General features: G+C 38.5%; 1 long non-coding RNA gene across 1 annotated transcript in view; it reads left to right on the top strand.

The window, feature by feature from the left end:
* Window positions 1-13,670, top strand: part of LOC132684896 (uncharacterized) — a 36,027-nt gene that overhangs the window by 4,482 nt on the left and 17,875 nt on the right. The window contains exons 2-3 of the long non-coding RNA XR_013550639.2: window positions 1,856-1,929; window positions 10,405-10,476. This is a non-coding gene — a long non-coding RNA (uncharacterized LOC132684896). The remainder of the gene's footprint in view (window positions 1-1,855; window positions 1,930-10,404; window positions 10,477-13,670) is intronic.

Genomic DNA, 13,670 nt, shown 5'->3' with positions numbered 1-13,670 from the left:
ATAGCACTGCTAGGAATTTATCCAAGGGATACAGGAGTGCTGATGCATAGGGGCACTTGTACCCCAATGTTTATAGCAGCACTCTCAACAATAGCCAAATTATGGAAAGAGCCTAAATGTCCATCAACTGATGAATAGATAAAGAAATTGTGGTTTATATACACAATGGAATACTATGTGGAAATGAGAAAAAATGAAATATGGCCTCTTGTAGCAACGTGGATGGAACTGGAGAGTGTGATGCTAAGTGAAATAAGCCATACAGAGAAAGACAGATACCATATGGTTTCACTCTTGTGTGGATCCTGAGAAATGTAACAGAAACCCATGGGGGAGGGGAAGAAAAAAAAAAAAGAGGTTAGAGTGGGAGAGAGCCAAAGCATAAGAGACTGTTAAAAAACTGAGAACAAACTGAGGGTTGATGGGGGGTGGGAGGGAGGGTAGGGTGGGTGATGGGTATTGAGGAGGGCACCTTTTGGGATGAGCACTGGGTGTTGTATGGAAACCAATTTGACAGTAAATTTCATATATTAAAATAAATAAATAAATAAATAAATTAAAAAAAAACAAAAAAAACCCCTTCAGATTATAGAGGAAATGAAGATTGCAGTTATAGACATTTAGAAAATAACTACTATAAAAGTTCCACATATCAAATTTATGAGATGTGATCAAAGCAACACTCAAAGGAAATTACATTATCATAGATACTTTTATGTTTATATACCAAAGAATAAATATAGAGGAAATAATTATCAAAATCACAAAGTTAGAATATTAAAAACTATTCTCTAGTAGGAGAAAAGAATGAAAAAGATGAATGAATTAGAAAGCAGAGAGAATCATTAATAAACAAAAAAGCAGTTCTATGTAATAATCACATATGTTGATGAAATGTATGTATCTTGAGGAAAAAGGAGAGAGAAAATAAGAGAGTGGGGTGGTAAGGCTATCTTCCATTAGAAATGAAAAAGAGGGGGTGTCTGGGTGGCTCATTCAGTTAAGTGCCCAACTCTTGATTTTGGCTCAGGTCATGATCCCATCATCCTGGGATGGAGTCCTGCATTGGACTCCATGCTATCAGTGCAGAGCCTGCTTGGGCTTCTCTCCTTCTCTCTCTTTGCCCATCCCCCACTGCGCTCGCGCGCGCGCGCGCGCGCTCTCTCTCTCTCTCTGTCAAAATTAATAAACTTAAAAGAAATTAAAAAGTGTTCATAACATGTAGGAAAAATCTAGTTTTTTTTAGTTTATTTATTTATTTTGAGAGAAAGAGAGCATGTAAGTGGGGGAGGGGCAGAGAGGGAGAGAGAGAATCCCAAGCAGGCTCCACCCTGTCAGCCCTGAGCTCTGTGCGGGGCTTGATCTCGGGATTCCTGAGATCATAAGCTGAGCCAAAATCAAGGGTCAGATGCTTAAATGAATGAGCCACTCAGGCACCCCTAAAATTATTTTTATATGTCATTAAAATGTTTGACTAAAATTGATGTTTGTGGAGGATATAAATGATCAAAATTGACTTCATTAGAAAAAAGGAATTGGACAGTAATCAAGGAAACTTTTTCTCTCCCATTCCCCCAATTAAAACAAACCAAACCAAAACATCTCTATGATGTTTAATATACCCAAATAAATTCAACAGGTGGATTCTTTAAGGAACAGACAATATCCATGTTCTTTGAAGTCTTTCATAAAAAGAGATAGAAAGATTCCCAGTTTGTCTTTTTATAAGCAAAACCCTTATATTAGTATAACCTGATAACCAAAATTGGATAAATATAACACACAGAAAAAGGGACATTAGACTATTTCCATTGTTAGTGTATCTAATCAACAGTCCTGGATCTTGACCGATCAGATTAACCGGCCATATCTTCTGGGAGAAGTAAGATAATGCATGGATACAGAAGCAAAAAGAAAGAAGTTTTTGAGGTATGTGGAGTCTCACTTGAATCTGCCTATCTTCCAGAAACCTCTAGAGAATAGCTGAAAAAGTATTGGAATTCGTAAAAGCTTAGGAAACTGGATAGTTACAAATATACAAAACAGTTATCTTTTCTTTATAACCAATTTTAAAATATAATGGAAAGGCTTCCCAATAAAAATACAAAAGAGTTTGAGCTAAATTTAATAAGAATACTTGGAACCTATTTGAAGGAGACTATAGATATTTTCTTAAGGTTTGAATACATGGAAAATTATACATTGGTTCCTTGGTAGAAAGGCTATTATTACATCAAGTATACCCAAATAAGTTTATAGATTTTAATGGATACCAATCAAAATCCTAACATGTTTTTTAAAGATTTTTTATTTTTTAAAATATGGGGCTCAAATTCACAACCCCAAGATCAAGAGTCACATGCTGCATTGACTGAGCCAGCCAGGCACACCAGCAACATGGTTATTTTTGAGTTGTGGAAACGATTATAAAGTTCCTCTGAAAAAGACGAATAGATTAAGAGAGCCAAGAAAAATCTGAAAAAGAAAAGTGACAAGACAGTACTTGATATATTGTCTTAGTATATTGGTGTTAAGTTTTACTATGTTAGTATTTAAATGTATTTTTAAACTATAACAAGTTTTAAATTCCTGGAAAGATATTAAACTAACACGATAATTATGAATCACCTCTAGGCTGAGGTAGCTGTTTGCTTTTATTTTCTTCTCTGCACTTTCTCCATATTTTCTAAATTTTCAGTGGTGGACCTACATTACTCTTATCATCAGAATAAAATTTCATTTCATTTTTTTAAAGGATCTATAGAATGCAGATAGAGAAGGGAGGTAGTCTAGCTTGTGGCAAGACTAGGAAGAAATAGAAGGGATATACATATAAGCTTCATGAGATTGTACAGAATTTACATTCTTGAGTGTTTTGTGTTTTTTGTTATTTTGAATTTTTTTTGGATTTTTTTCTACTAGATTTTATTTAAATTCAAGTTAGCTAACAAATATTGTAGTATTGGTTTTAGGAGTAGAATTTAGTGATTTATCACTTACATGTAATACCCAGTGCCCCTCACAACAAGTGCCCTCCTTAATGCCCCTCCCCCACACTTGGCCCCCACCCACCTCCCTCCAGCAACCCTCAGTTTGTTCTCTATATTTAAGAGTCTCTGTGGTTTGCCTCCCTCTCTATTTTTGTCATTTTATTTTTCCTTCCCTTACCCTATGATCATCTGTTTTGTTTCCTGAATTCCACATATGAGTGAAGTTATTCTCTGATTGAATAAATCAATCAGAGAAAGAAAAATACCATACGATATCTCTCCTCTCATACCTCCATTAGGGAGGGGATTTTTTTTCTGTCTCATTTATTGATGTATCTTCAGCATCAAGAACACTGTCTGATCCATATTATGTACTCAATAAATGTTTAATAATCATTAAATTAATATATATTATGTTTCATTGATGTCTTAGTTTGGGTTCTCCCCAAAACAGAGTCTGAGATAAAGACTTGGGCATAAACTACCCAAGAAGCAGGAGGCAGGAAGGAGGTAAAGTGAACTAGGAAAGTAAGGCCAGTCAATCTAAGAATGCATTTTCTAAAGTACACCTATAAGTAACAGAAGCCCAGTTCCTTAGTACCCACTAAGAAACATACAGAAAGTTACATTTGTCTTCTGGTTCCCATCACACATTGATTAAGGTTGGTACTGAGGGCGTTGATTTGTCTGTATAATAAGCAGACTTATAATTGGAATATCCCCAGGGGAAAAAAAAGAAAGAAAAGAAAAGAAAGAAAAAGAAAGAGAGAAAGAAGAAAATAAAAAAAAGAGGGAGGGATTGTGGGAGGGAGGGTTGGAAGAAAGAAAGAAAGAAAGAAAGAAAGAAAGAAAGAAAGAAAGAAAAACTGCGTGTCTTGTGCTTGAGTCCTCATGAGGTCAGATTTAGTTCCCAAGAACCATTCATAGCAGAGGCTAGAATCAGAGGTGGACCAAGAGGTGAACTTGAGCTACCAGAGGCATCTGCCACAGTTGATGAAGAGTATGATGAAGCTATTTTGGAAAGGTGAGGCACATTGGCCTTTATTATATAACAAAGGGAATGAGAAACTCATGTTTACGATTTAGAGAACCACAAGGAAACAAAAGCTGTTGTAAGTGGGAATGATAATGCTTTCTTTTACAACCAAGTGGTTAACTACAACTTTGGGTAGAGAGACCATATGCTCTAATCTTGAATTGTAGGATTGAATAGCCACATTACAAAATACATATCCTCAATTAGAAAGTGATTGTGTTTGGAGTGTAAGAGACTCTCAAGAGGCTGAGAATTTCTTCTATGGTTCTTGTTCCCCATGGTTGTTTTCCCTACTCCCTCTTGTAATTGACTTTAGCCCCTAACAGTGATATTCCACCCCACTTGGTTAATCTAAGTTGCCCAGCCAAAGGCAACTCATCTGAAAGAACAATTTCCCTCTGGTTTTAGAACCATTTTTTTTGTCCAACTACTCCCCAAACGGGCTAAACTTTTCTGCAAGAGGGCTTGCAAAAGCTGTTAAAAATCTATGTACTTTTCGCTTTTCATTTATAATGTTCTTTTGAAGCTCTCTCATGCAATTTTGAATAAAGGCTTCTCTTAACCATGCTCTGGTTCATTTTCCTCCAAAGTTTTTGGTACAATCAAATGGCTTTAGGAATGCACTTCTACTCAGCCTTGGCCACTTGAATGGGAACAGAGGGTAGCAAAGACTTTGATGTTTCCCCTCTCTGGGGCCCTATGGCTGGTGAGGTAAGTAAGGCCTACTCCTGATGAACACTCTGCTTCTTTTGCATTGAAGTCATACCTAAGCTGGTATTTTAATTTTTTATTGTCTTTGGTATACTCCTATTAACTTGATTTGTCTCACTGTAGAATAAGCAGCTGTCTTCCAGATTGATGGTTTTAGGGTCTGGGATTGCAGGAAAGGGAGGAGGCATACAGACCCACATATTTATTTGCATTTACTTGGGGGAATCAATAATAAATACACACACACACACACACACACACACACACACACACACACACATCCAGAAGTTACAAAGTACCCTCTTAATTCTTAGAATTATTTAACTGTAGCTTTAGAAGTATCCAAATCGCTCAGGACTCTGTTCTTAAATAATGTGTGGATGATCTGTTATGTTCTCCAAATTATAAGTCTTGCATAATTGATCCCCTCCATTTGTTAACAGTGTTAGTATATGAGGGATGCAATCTCTAAGAATTACTTTCTGTTTTGTTATACCCAAATACATTATCTAGGCCACGACATAATGCAAAATGGAAAGACTCTTTCCTCTCAAAGACTATAAGCTATATGTGACTTTCCTGGGCCTAATTATCAGCAGTCAACTTAAATAATTATTTGGTGTTATATGATAAATAGACTGATTCATAACACTTCCAAACTGGCTTCCCTTTCTATCTAATCAAGTGAAGGATGATACACACAATGAGTCTTTGCCCTGAAAAACTCTCTTGAAGCTGTCTGCTGTCACAGAAAGGACCCCTCTGAAAACTTGCTAGCCTTGGTCTCATCAGTTATCATTCACCTCTCTATTTATACATTAAAGATCAAGATAAACTTTGGGTGTTTTACCCAACAGTACAAGGGGCATCAGTGATCCATATCACTTATTACAGTCTCTCACTTTACCAAGAAATAAAGTCTACCTCCCCTTATTTGTGTAGAGTGGCAGCAGCCACAAATTTAACTGAAGCTTCTACTGACTGAGATATACTGAGATATACTTATCCACATGACCTCTCATGTTGTTCAGATCTTACTCTTGACTGAAAATACCCAGAAGTTTTCTGCTTCTAGAATCACCTTCTCAGAGAGCCTTCCCTAATCCATACACATTTCTCTTCATCACTGCAACGTTCAGTCCTACCACTTCATTTCTACTCTCAAAGGAGATACAATTTCATGACTGCCATGCTATTAGGAGTTTTTCTTGCCTTGCCCTGGCCTGCTGGAAACCCAGTTAGAAAACAAAGACTCATAATGTAAATGATCCTATTTAAGAACTCAAAAAGAAGGTTATAAACCTGGATAGGCAGTCATAACCCATTCAGACTGGCTTGGATCCAATCCTTTCCAAGAAGATGATTCTGTATGAGTTGATGAACTTGTCGAACTTACTAGCGTCTGTCAGTTAACTAAAGACAAGAGGGTATCTGTCTATATAGAAAATAGATATGCTTTGGGGATAATTAATGATTTACATATGATTTAGAAGTAACAGGGCTTCTTAACTTCCCCTGTGTATGATCATGGATCTGTTTATATCAATGTCTGTCCATCTATGCAGAAGGTTAATGCTTCAATGCCAAAAGTAAAATAGTGTATTTATAAACAATATCAGAGGGCCTTCCTTCAATGAGGAAGGACTTTCATAGCCCGTGCACCCCAATGTAAATCACTGCGTGCATTGATTCTTGCTTTATACACTGAAAGGTTAAGAGGGGGACCACATTATAATTAAAATCCTCCAATAATTGAAGTCTGCCCCATGAAAGAGGATTAGATTTATTCTGAAGCCTTCAGAAGGCATATCAGAAAGAGCTTGTTGAAATTAACACGGAATGGAATTTGACTGATGTAAAGAAAAAGCAAATAATTAACACTGGTCTCAACTGGAATTAAGCATGCTGTGATGGCAAAAGCCAAGATTTCTGGGAACTTTTCACCAGAAATTATATGTTCACCTCTAGAGAATATTATGGAGGAGCATTCCTGCAAGTAATAGACAAAGAAGCCAATGTTCCATAGGGTCCCTTCCAACTCTGAGACTGCAGAATTCTATAAGCAACTAATCTGGGGACTCAACACAACTCTGTAAGTAGAAAATCTTGTTCTTGGCTGATGTGCATCTGTTCCCATCTCTGCAGTTCAGTCATCTCAGATTAATATCATGGAAATATTAATTAAGATAGAACTCAGCAAATACTGCAAATCTGAGCTTTTCTGTTTCAAAGAATAGGTTTATCAGAATAACATTGGTTATCAGGGCAGGTGTAGTTTTATGGAAATCAATCTTCAGATTGAAGATTCCCTGTTAAAGTGCATGAGATAGTGCTGACGTTTCTTTCTCCCCCAGCTTTACAAAAGAAAAACACATCTCCTACTATTCTAACTCTCATGAAGAAGCATTGTCCAAGGGAGTAGAAACCTCTTGGGCACTAAACAAACACATTATGAAATGCTATTATTGGTGTGGAGAAAGTGAATGACTAATAATTTAGAAATCTACCCTTTTGTAGGAGAGTTTCCAATAAAATTTGTTTTCAATAAATTAAGGGACAATTCAATCTGAGCTGTCAATAAATAGATCATTAACAATTATTGTTAGTGATAAATCCCTGTGATTTTTAGTATGTAACTCAGAAAGAGCTCAAAGAATTGAGTGGTATTGTTATATGAAATCTTTAATATGGCTTGTCATTGTTCACATTTTAAAGACAAAAAGAGAGGGAAATGAATTAATGTTGAATCCTGCCCCATTCTAACAATGTGTGTTATTTGTTTAAAAATAGTTTTCATAATTTACAATATATTTGTTGTTTTGATTAATGTACAACATAATAGTTTTAATGGTATCTCACACAGAAAAAAAGTTAATACAGCCTTATGCTCACAGGCAATAAAAAGTTACATATCCATTTATATGTAATACTTTTGAGCAGAAAAGCATAATAGGGTTTTCTATAAAACAGTTTCAAGCTTAAAATACATTACATTAGGATGAAATTCTGTGTGGGAAGTGGAATGGGAATTTAAATTCAAGGAGAAAAGGGACTGATGTAAAATTTCCAACTGTTAAAGAACTTATTCTTGTGTGTATGTGTGTTTTAAACTGAGGAGAGTGAATATCCCATTGCTAAAGTATTTAGATTCCTCTGGATACATTTAAGATAACAAGGTGACAATTTTATTTTAAAATGTTAATATCATCCCTGGAAATGCTATCCTTGTCAGTTTAGTGAGTGAGATGGCGGATGGGCACGTCTGTCCCCCTTTCATAATAAATCACACAGCACAGGGGAGCGTGATGAAAGCCATCCCTACAAATTTAGCAACACTTCTATGTGCTTGCATTTCACTTGGTGCAGAGAAGCGTCTCTATAAATCCTGGCTTGACTGATCAGTCTAGCTAAGGACCTCAGCGAGATGAAGTCTGGAGTTCAAAGCACAATTGGGATACTCAGTGGCTGCGGCCAAAAATGATGTCAGCCAGCCATGGGTTTCTTGCCTTCTTCACTCTCTGCTGCAGCCTGGCAGGAGAAAGACTTGAACAATTCAGGAACAAGGAACAATTCAGATAATGAAGCACAAGAAAGCCTCAAAGTTTTTCTGAATCCCAAACCTAAGACAATGATATCCAACACAAGTATGGGTATGTTTGGTGTAGCTGAGGATACTTAAGCAGCATGGGCATTTTATTCTGGGGAACTAGGGATGAAAACTCTGGATCTTCCAAGGCAAACCTTAGAAAATATACAGTGGGTTCAAGGTGTTGGGATGAGAGAAACCTCTTTGGCCTCTTTCTCTTAATTTTCCACTCTTATCCTAACTTCCCTCAGAAAGAAAGAAAGAAAGAAAGAAAGAAAGAAAGAAAGAAAGAAAGAAAGAAAGAAACTAGAATTCTGGTTTGCTCAATCCTGATTTTAATGTTTAGAGCAAGTCCCCATGAGGAGAGGACTCTGGCTGTGCAGGAAAGTTTGCAACGAGGTGGGGAGTCTAATTCTGGGGGTTCAATATCAGGAAGCCTCTATTGCTACATATCTAAGCCACATCCTGCAATGCAGCTATCTGCTTTTGTTGGCTCTCAGTAGGACTGCAGAAAGGGTTCCCTAAAACCTCCAAATAAGGGTCCACTTGTGGAATCCAATTAAGAGGGAAATGTGGCTAGTCTGAAGATCATTTTTATCAGGATCTGGAAAGGATGCAGGCATCAAGATTTCCGCGTAAGACAGGTAAGTAAGATTTGAATGCGGAGACAGAGGGGAAGAATTTTGAAATGCTAAGCAGTGAAAGGCTTTCCCCAATCTGTCTCTTTGTTTATCCAAATATTCCGCATCTTTGTAGGGTGGCAGCGTGACATAAGTTTTAAACCTGACCTGACCTATCATGAGTCTTCAACTGCAAAATGTGAGAAGATGATGGAGATCACAGGGTTGTTGTAACATAGAGGGATTCCTCTCATTTGAATTTCTATTCTGTATATATACAAATAGACGGCTTTAAGGACATAAATACAAATTACTGCAGATTCAAAAAGAAAAACCTGGCCCATTGGCAACTGACTTTGAATTCATGGTTGTTCATCTCCCAGATTGGTAGGTTTGTGCCTCTGGTGATGTGGTCCAAGGCATGCATGTTTTTCTCTTTGAAGTGTATCCGTCACTGTGGATACAGGAACTCTTATAAGCACGTACTCCAGAGGATAAAATCAGGCAGAACTTCAGACTGCTTTAGATCATGAACTCTTTAAGGGCAGAAACCATGGCCTGATAAACATGATACTTAGTATCAGGAACTAGAACCCATGTGGGGACTTGAGATGTTACCTGGTAGATTTGGATAGTTCATTTTTCACTAGTTCATCCATTCATTTACTCAGCAAGTATTTATTGAGTGCCCACCATGCACCATGTACTTGTTATACATTGTGGAAATAGTCATAAATTTATCCTATCTTTGTATCTGCTTTCCCATACAGGCCCTTTGCAATGTGGCTTTGAGGCTTCTTCCATGAAGACAAAGAGTGTATTTTTTCCACTCCTTTAATCTGGGCTTGGACATGTGACCTTATTTGGCCAATGGGAATATTAGCATGTATGATGCAATCAGGGTCTTAAACATACTTTTTTTTAATGTTTATTTATTTTTGAGGGAGAGAGAGAGAGACAGAGCATGAGCAGGAGAGAGACAGAGAGAGCGGGGTCGGGGGGGGGGGGGGCACAGAATCTGAAGCAGGCTCCAGGCTCTGAGCTGTTAGCACAGAGCCTGATGCCAGGCTGGAACTCGTGAACAGCGAGATCGTGACCTGAGCTGAAATCAGACTTTTAACCAATTGAGCCACGCAGGCGCCCTCAATCAGGGTGTTGAAAGTGCTTGGTCATTAGAGTTCACCCTCTCTGGTTGCTCTTGGGAACCCTGTGACCACCACCATATGAAAGAGTCCAGGCTTGTCTACCAGATGAGGAGCACACAGTTATGTCATTGGTCTCACTGACAATCAGCCAACCCCCAGGTCTATGAGTTGACCAGTGACCATAAACTGACAGCAAATGCCTAAGTGAACCCAGCTGACACCATGATGAGCAGAGAAAAACTGTCTCATTGTAGTCCCTTCTAAATTGTTGCCCCACAGAACCATAAGCAAGTAATTAAATGGTTTGTTGTTTTAGGTCACTAAGTTTTAGAGACGGTTTGTTACACAGGAAGAACGCATTGATGCAGTGCTGGAAATTCAACAGCAGGTAAAGCAAAAACTGTCCTTGCTTTCATAGAATTATCTTTCCTTTGGGGAGATAGACAGATAGATAGGAAGAAAGAGAGAGACAGAGAGAGAGAGAAAGAGAGAGGGAGGGAGGAAAAAAGGAAGGAAGGAGGGTCAGGAAGCCTTTTCTGAAAAAGTAATATTTAAGCTAAGATCTGAATAGCACAATGAGCAAGTCAAGACTAGAGGTAAGATTTTTCCAGGCTGGTTTTGTTTTCAACAATCATGTTGTACAGGGACCTGATTTCTGGTATATATTGGGATGGTTTGCAGGTAAAGATAAGGCAATGGCTTTCAAGAGAACTTCCTGAGAAGTTTCAGAATTTTCAAATTTGAAAATGCATGGAATCCTCATTCTGCTGGGACAAAGGGGTCAGAGAAGAACAGAGAGGACACAATTCTCTTAGATATGAGTGAATATCTTGCAAGAGGAGTTCCCAATATCTTTAGGCAAAGTTTCTGCATTTGTTATTGGGACCTGGGAAGTTTTCAAGCTGACAGGGTTTTCCCGGCTATAAAAGAAGCTCCAAATATATATAGAAGAGGGGCCAAAGCATATCATGACAAGGAAGCAAAATGGATGATGTGGACACTGTGTAAAGCTCCTTGGGTCGGCATATGCTTTTTGAGAACATCTGATAACTGAATTGATGAAACAGTATTTCCTATAGCTCCAACATGCAGGATTTCAACCAACCACCCATCAATTCTCTGTCTGCTTAATAACAGTGGCCTGGGCTGTCAAAATGATACTCAACCTATGTCCACAGACCTAATAGAAAAGATTAAGAGGAAAAATATGCAAGAAAAAATAGGGGGTATGGTGGAAGGAGTGTTGGGGTGCCTACCATAGAGCTCCACACCAAGAAAGCAGATTAGGAATCTTGTTCTAAAGAACAAGAATATTTATCTAAAGGGATGACACCAACCTTCAGGTAGAATCCTAAGTTGTATCTTGCCTAGTATAGAGAACTCTTCATGTGCCATTCATAAGGGAGAATCATGGAACGCTGGTGGGAAATACTGAAAAGGCAACATCAAATACATGTATGCATACAAATGCAAAAAGGAATATTTTTAGCAGAATCAACTATCAGTCTTTTCAGGTATCTGCTGTAGAGGACAAACTTAAAGTAAAATTTGCCATAATATAAAGGAAGGAGGAAGAAAATGGAAATACAGAAAAGGGAGAAAAAGGGAAGGGAAGGGTAAGAAGTTACCAAATCCAGGTTAAATATTGTGTATGCAGGTGTGTATTAAGGTTGGAGTGAAAAACGAAGAGGGCAAATCATAAAGCTCTCTTGGAGACAGACTGCTGTTCTAGGCTGGAAGATTTTTTGGATAACACCCAAAGGCTTTAGTGGGAAGCCATTGCTTCTCCAGCAAGGGAAGGGTGGGCATGTGGGGTAGTTGTCCTTTAATGCTGATATCGTCTTTACTTGACTGCAATTCCTACTAATTCTTGAATAGCCAAAAAGGTCAGGCTAGGAGAAGAAAACAAAATCAGCAATTTACCCCCATCAATTATTTTCAGGTCATTTTCACCTAAACTTGTTTAAAGTTAAATTTGCATTAATTTTAAAGGCTTGGCACTGATGTGAACTTTAACATTCTGTCATTAATTAGAGCCCTGTCAGAGTCAAAATTTTTTTCAAAGCAGTCGTGGCAGTCAATGTAAGAATATAGACACAAATAGGCACATATTCTAATCTTACTGAGAAATCTCTAAAATTGCTTTAGGGTTTTGGCTGGATGTACTGTCATATGGAATTTGGGCAATTAAAAACCTGAAAAGGGACAAATAAACCCCCACATTTCTCCCTGCAGTTGGTTTTGAAGGATGTTGGGAAAGACAGGGAAGCGACTTCAGTTGTTAACATCATCAGGACAGAGAAGTGATGGAAGCTGGTCAAAGTCAGAAGCATCTGAGTGGTGAAGAGGATATTGCATCAAGGCTTCACGCCTTGAGTGTAAGCTCTTTCCAGTAGGCTCCTGCCCCACCACGGGGAGGAAACCTCTCCATACGCATGGCCTCAAGAGGGAACTAACATGTGAATATCTAAGGACAAATACTTTTCTAAGGGTGATGGTTGCCTGTGGTCATGACAGTGTTATTCCAGGTTGAAATAATGTCACCACAAGAAACAGCCCTTGTTTTCTTACCATTTGGAAGTTGTGCTTGCTTGGGACTGATTTTTTAATGACCACATTTGCTATTAGCCTCTTATAACCATAATCATCAGACTCATTCTGCCCATGGAGTAGAGGTTCTGGTCAGCTGGATGCCTTGAGTGAACACCAAGGGCCCCAGGCCCACTGTGCAGTGTGTGGGCCATCTCTATGCAGACAGCATTAGCATGGACTAATGATCCTTCCCTGATGTACATCTGCTGCCACATCCTCCTCCTTTCCCTTCTGCGGGAGACCTAGTAGACATGCAAATAAAAACAGGCTGCACTGAGATGGAGTGGACGTAGCAGGAGGGACTCAGCTTCCCTAAAAAGATGACAGCTCTACCAAGCTGTCCATCATACCAGCTTCAAAAGGTGTTGAGAAAGTCTCCTTTCCCCCAATGATACAGGGGCTCACACAGAGTGGGAACTCAGTTATTAACTGTTGACTGAAGAGGTGAAAGAGGTGGCTGGGAGGACTGAGAGCTTGAAAACTTCCCAGAGGGTCATGGATGGGAGCTTGTTTGGCAGATTTTGCAGGCAGGCATAAGGGACCGGCCTTGGACACAGGTAGGTGTTATGTCCAGAGAAATGTACCACGTATTTACTTCAATAAGACTCATTTGCTCAATTATAAAATGGGAATATTGATATAACTACCTCACATGGGATTTTGGGGGAGGTAAGCGTTTGATGAGACAATGGATATGAAAATGCCTTGCTCATTTTCAGCACGCAGTGAGTATTATTTCTAATTAACTAATGGGAAATTGAAGCTCAGAAATGTGAATTAAGTCCCCCAGGACCACACAGCTATCAACAGTCAGTGCCAGTTCTTCTTAATTCAGCACCCTTTCCAGTAAACATCATTCCCTGTACTCAGCTATGAATCAAAATTATCAGAAATCTCATGGGTACTTGTTACTTTTGTGACTGGACACAAGGATATAGCTGTTTCAAAGACCGAAGGAAGATAATCCATCTAAATGCTCTGAGATGGGAG

The sequence above is a fragment of the Panthera onca genome, chromosome D2, assembly GCF_046562875.1.
Source record: "Panthera onca isolate mPanOnc1 chromosome D2, mPanOnc1 haplotype 2, whole genome shotgun sequence".
NCBI classification, from domain to species: domain Eukaryota; kingdom Metazoa; phylum Chordata; class Mammalia; order Carnivora; family Felidae; genus Panthera; species Panthera onca.
Note: the sequence above shows the minus strand (reverse complement) of the source record. Positions and strands in the feature narration are given on the sequence as shown.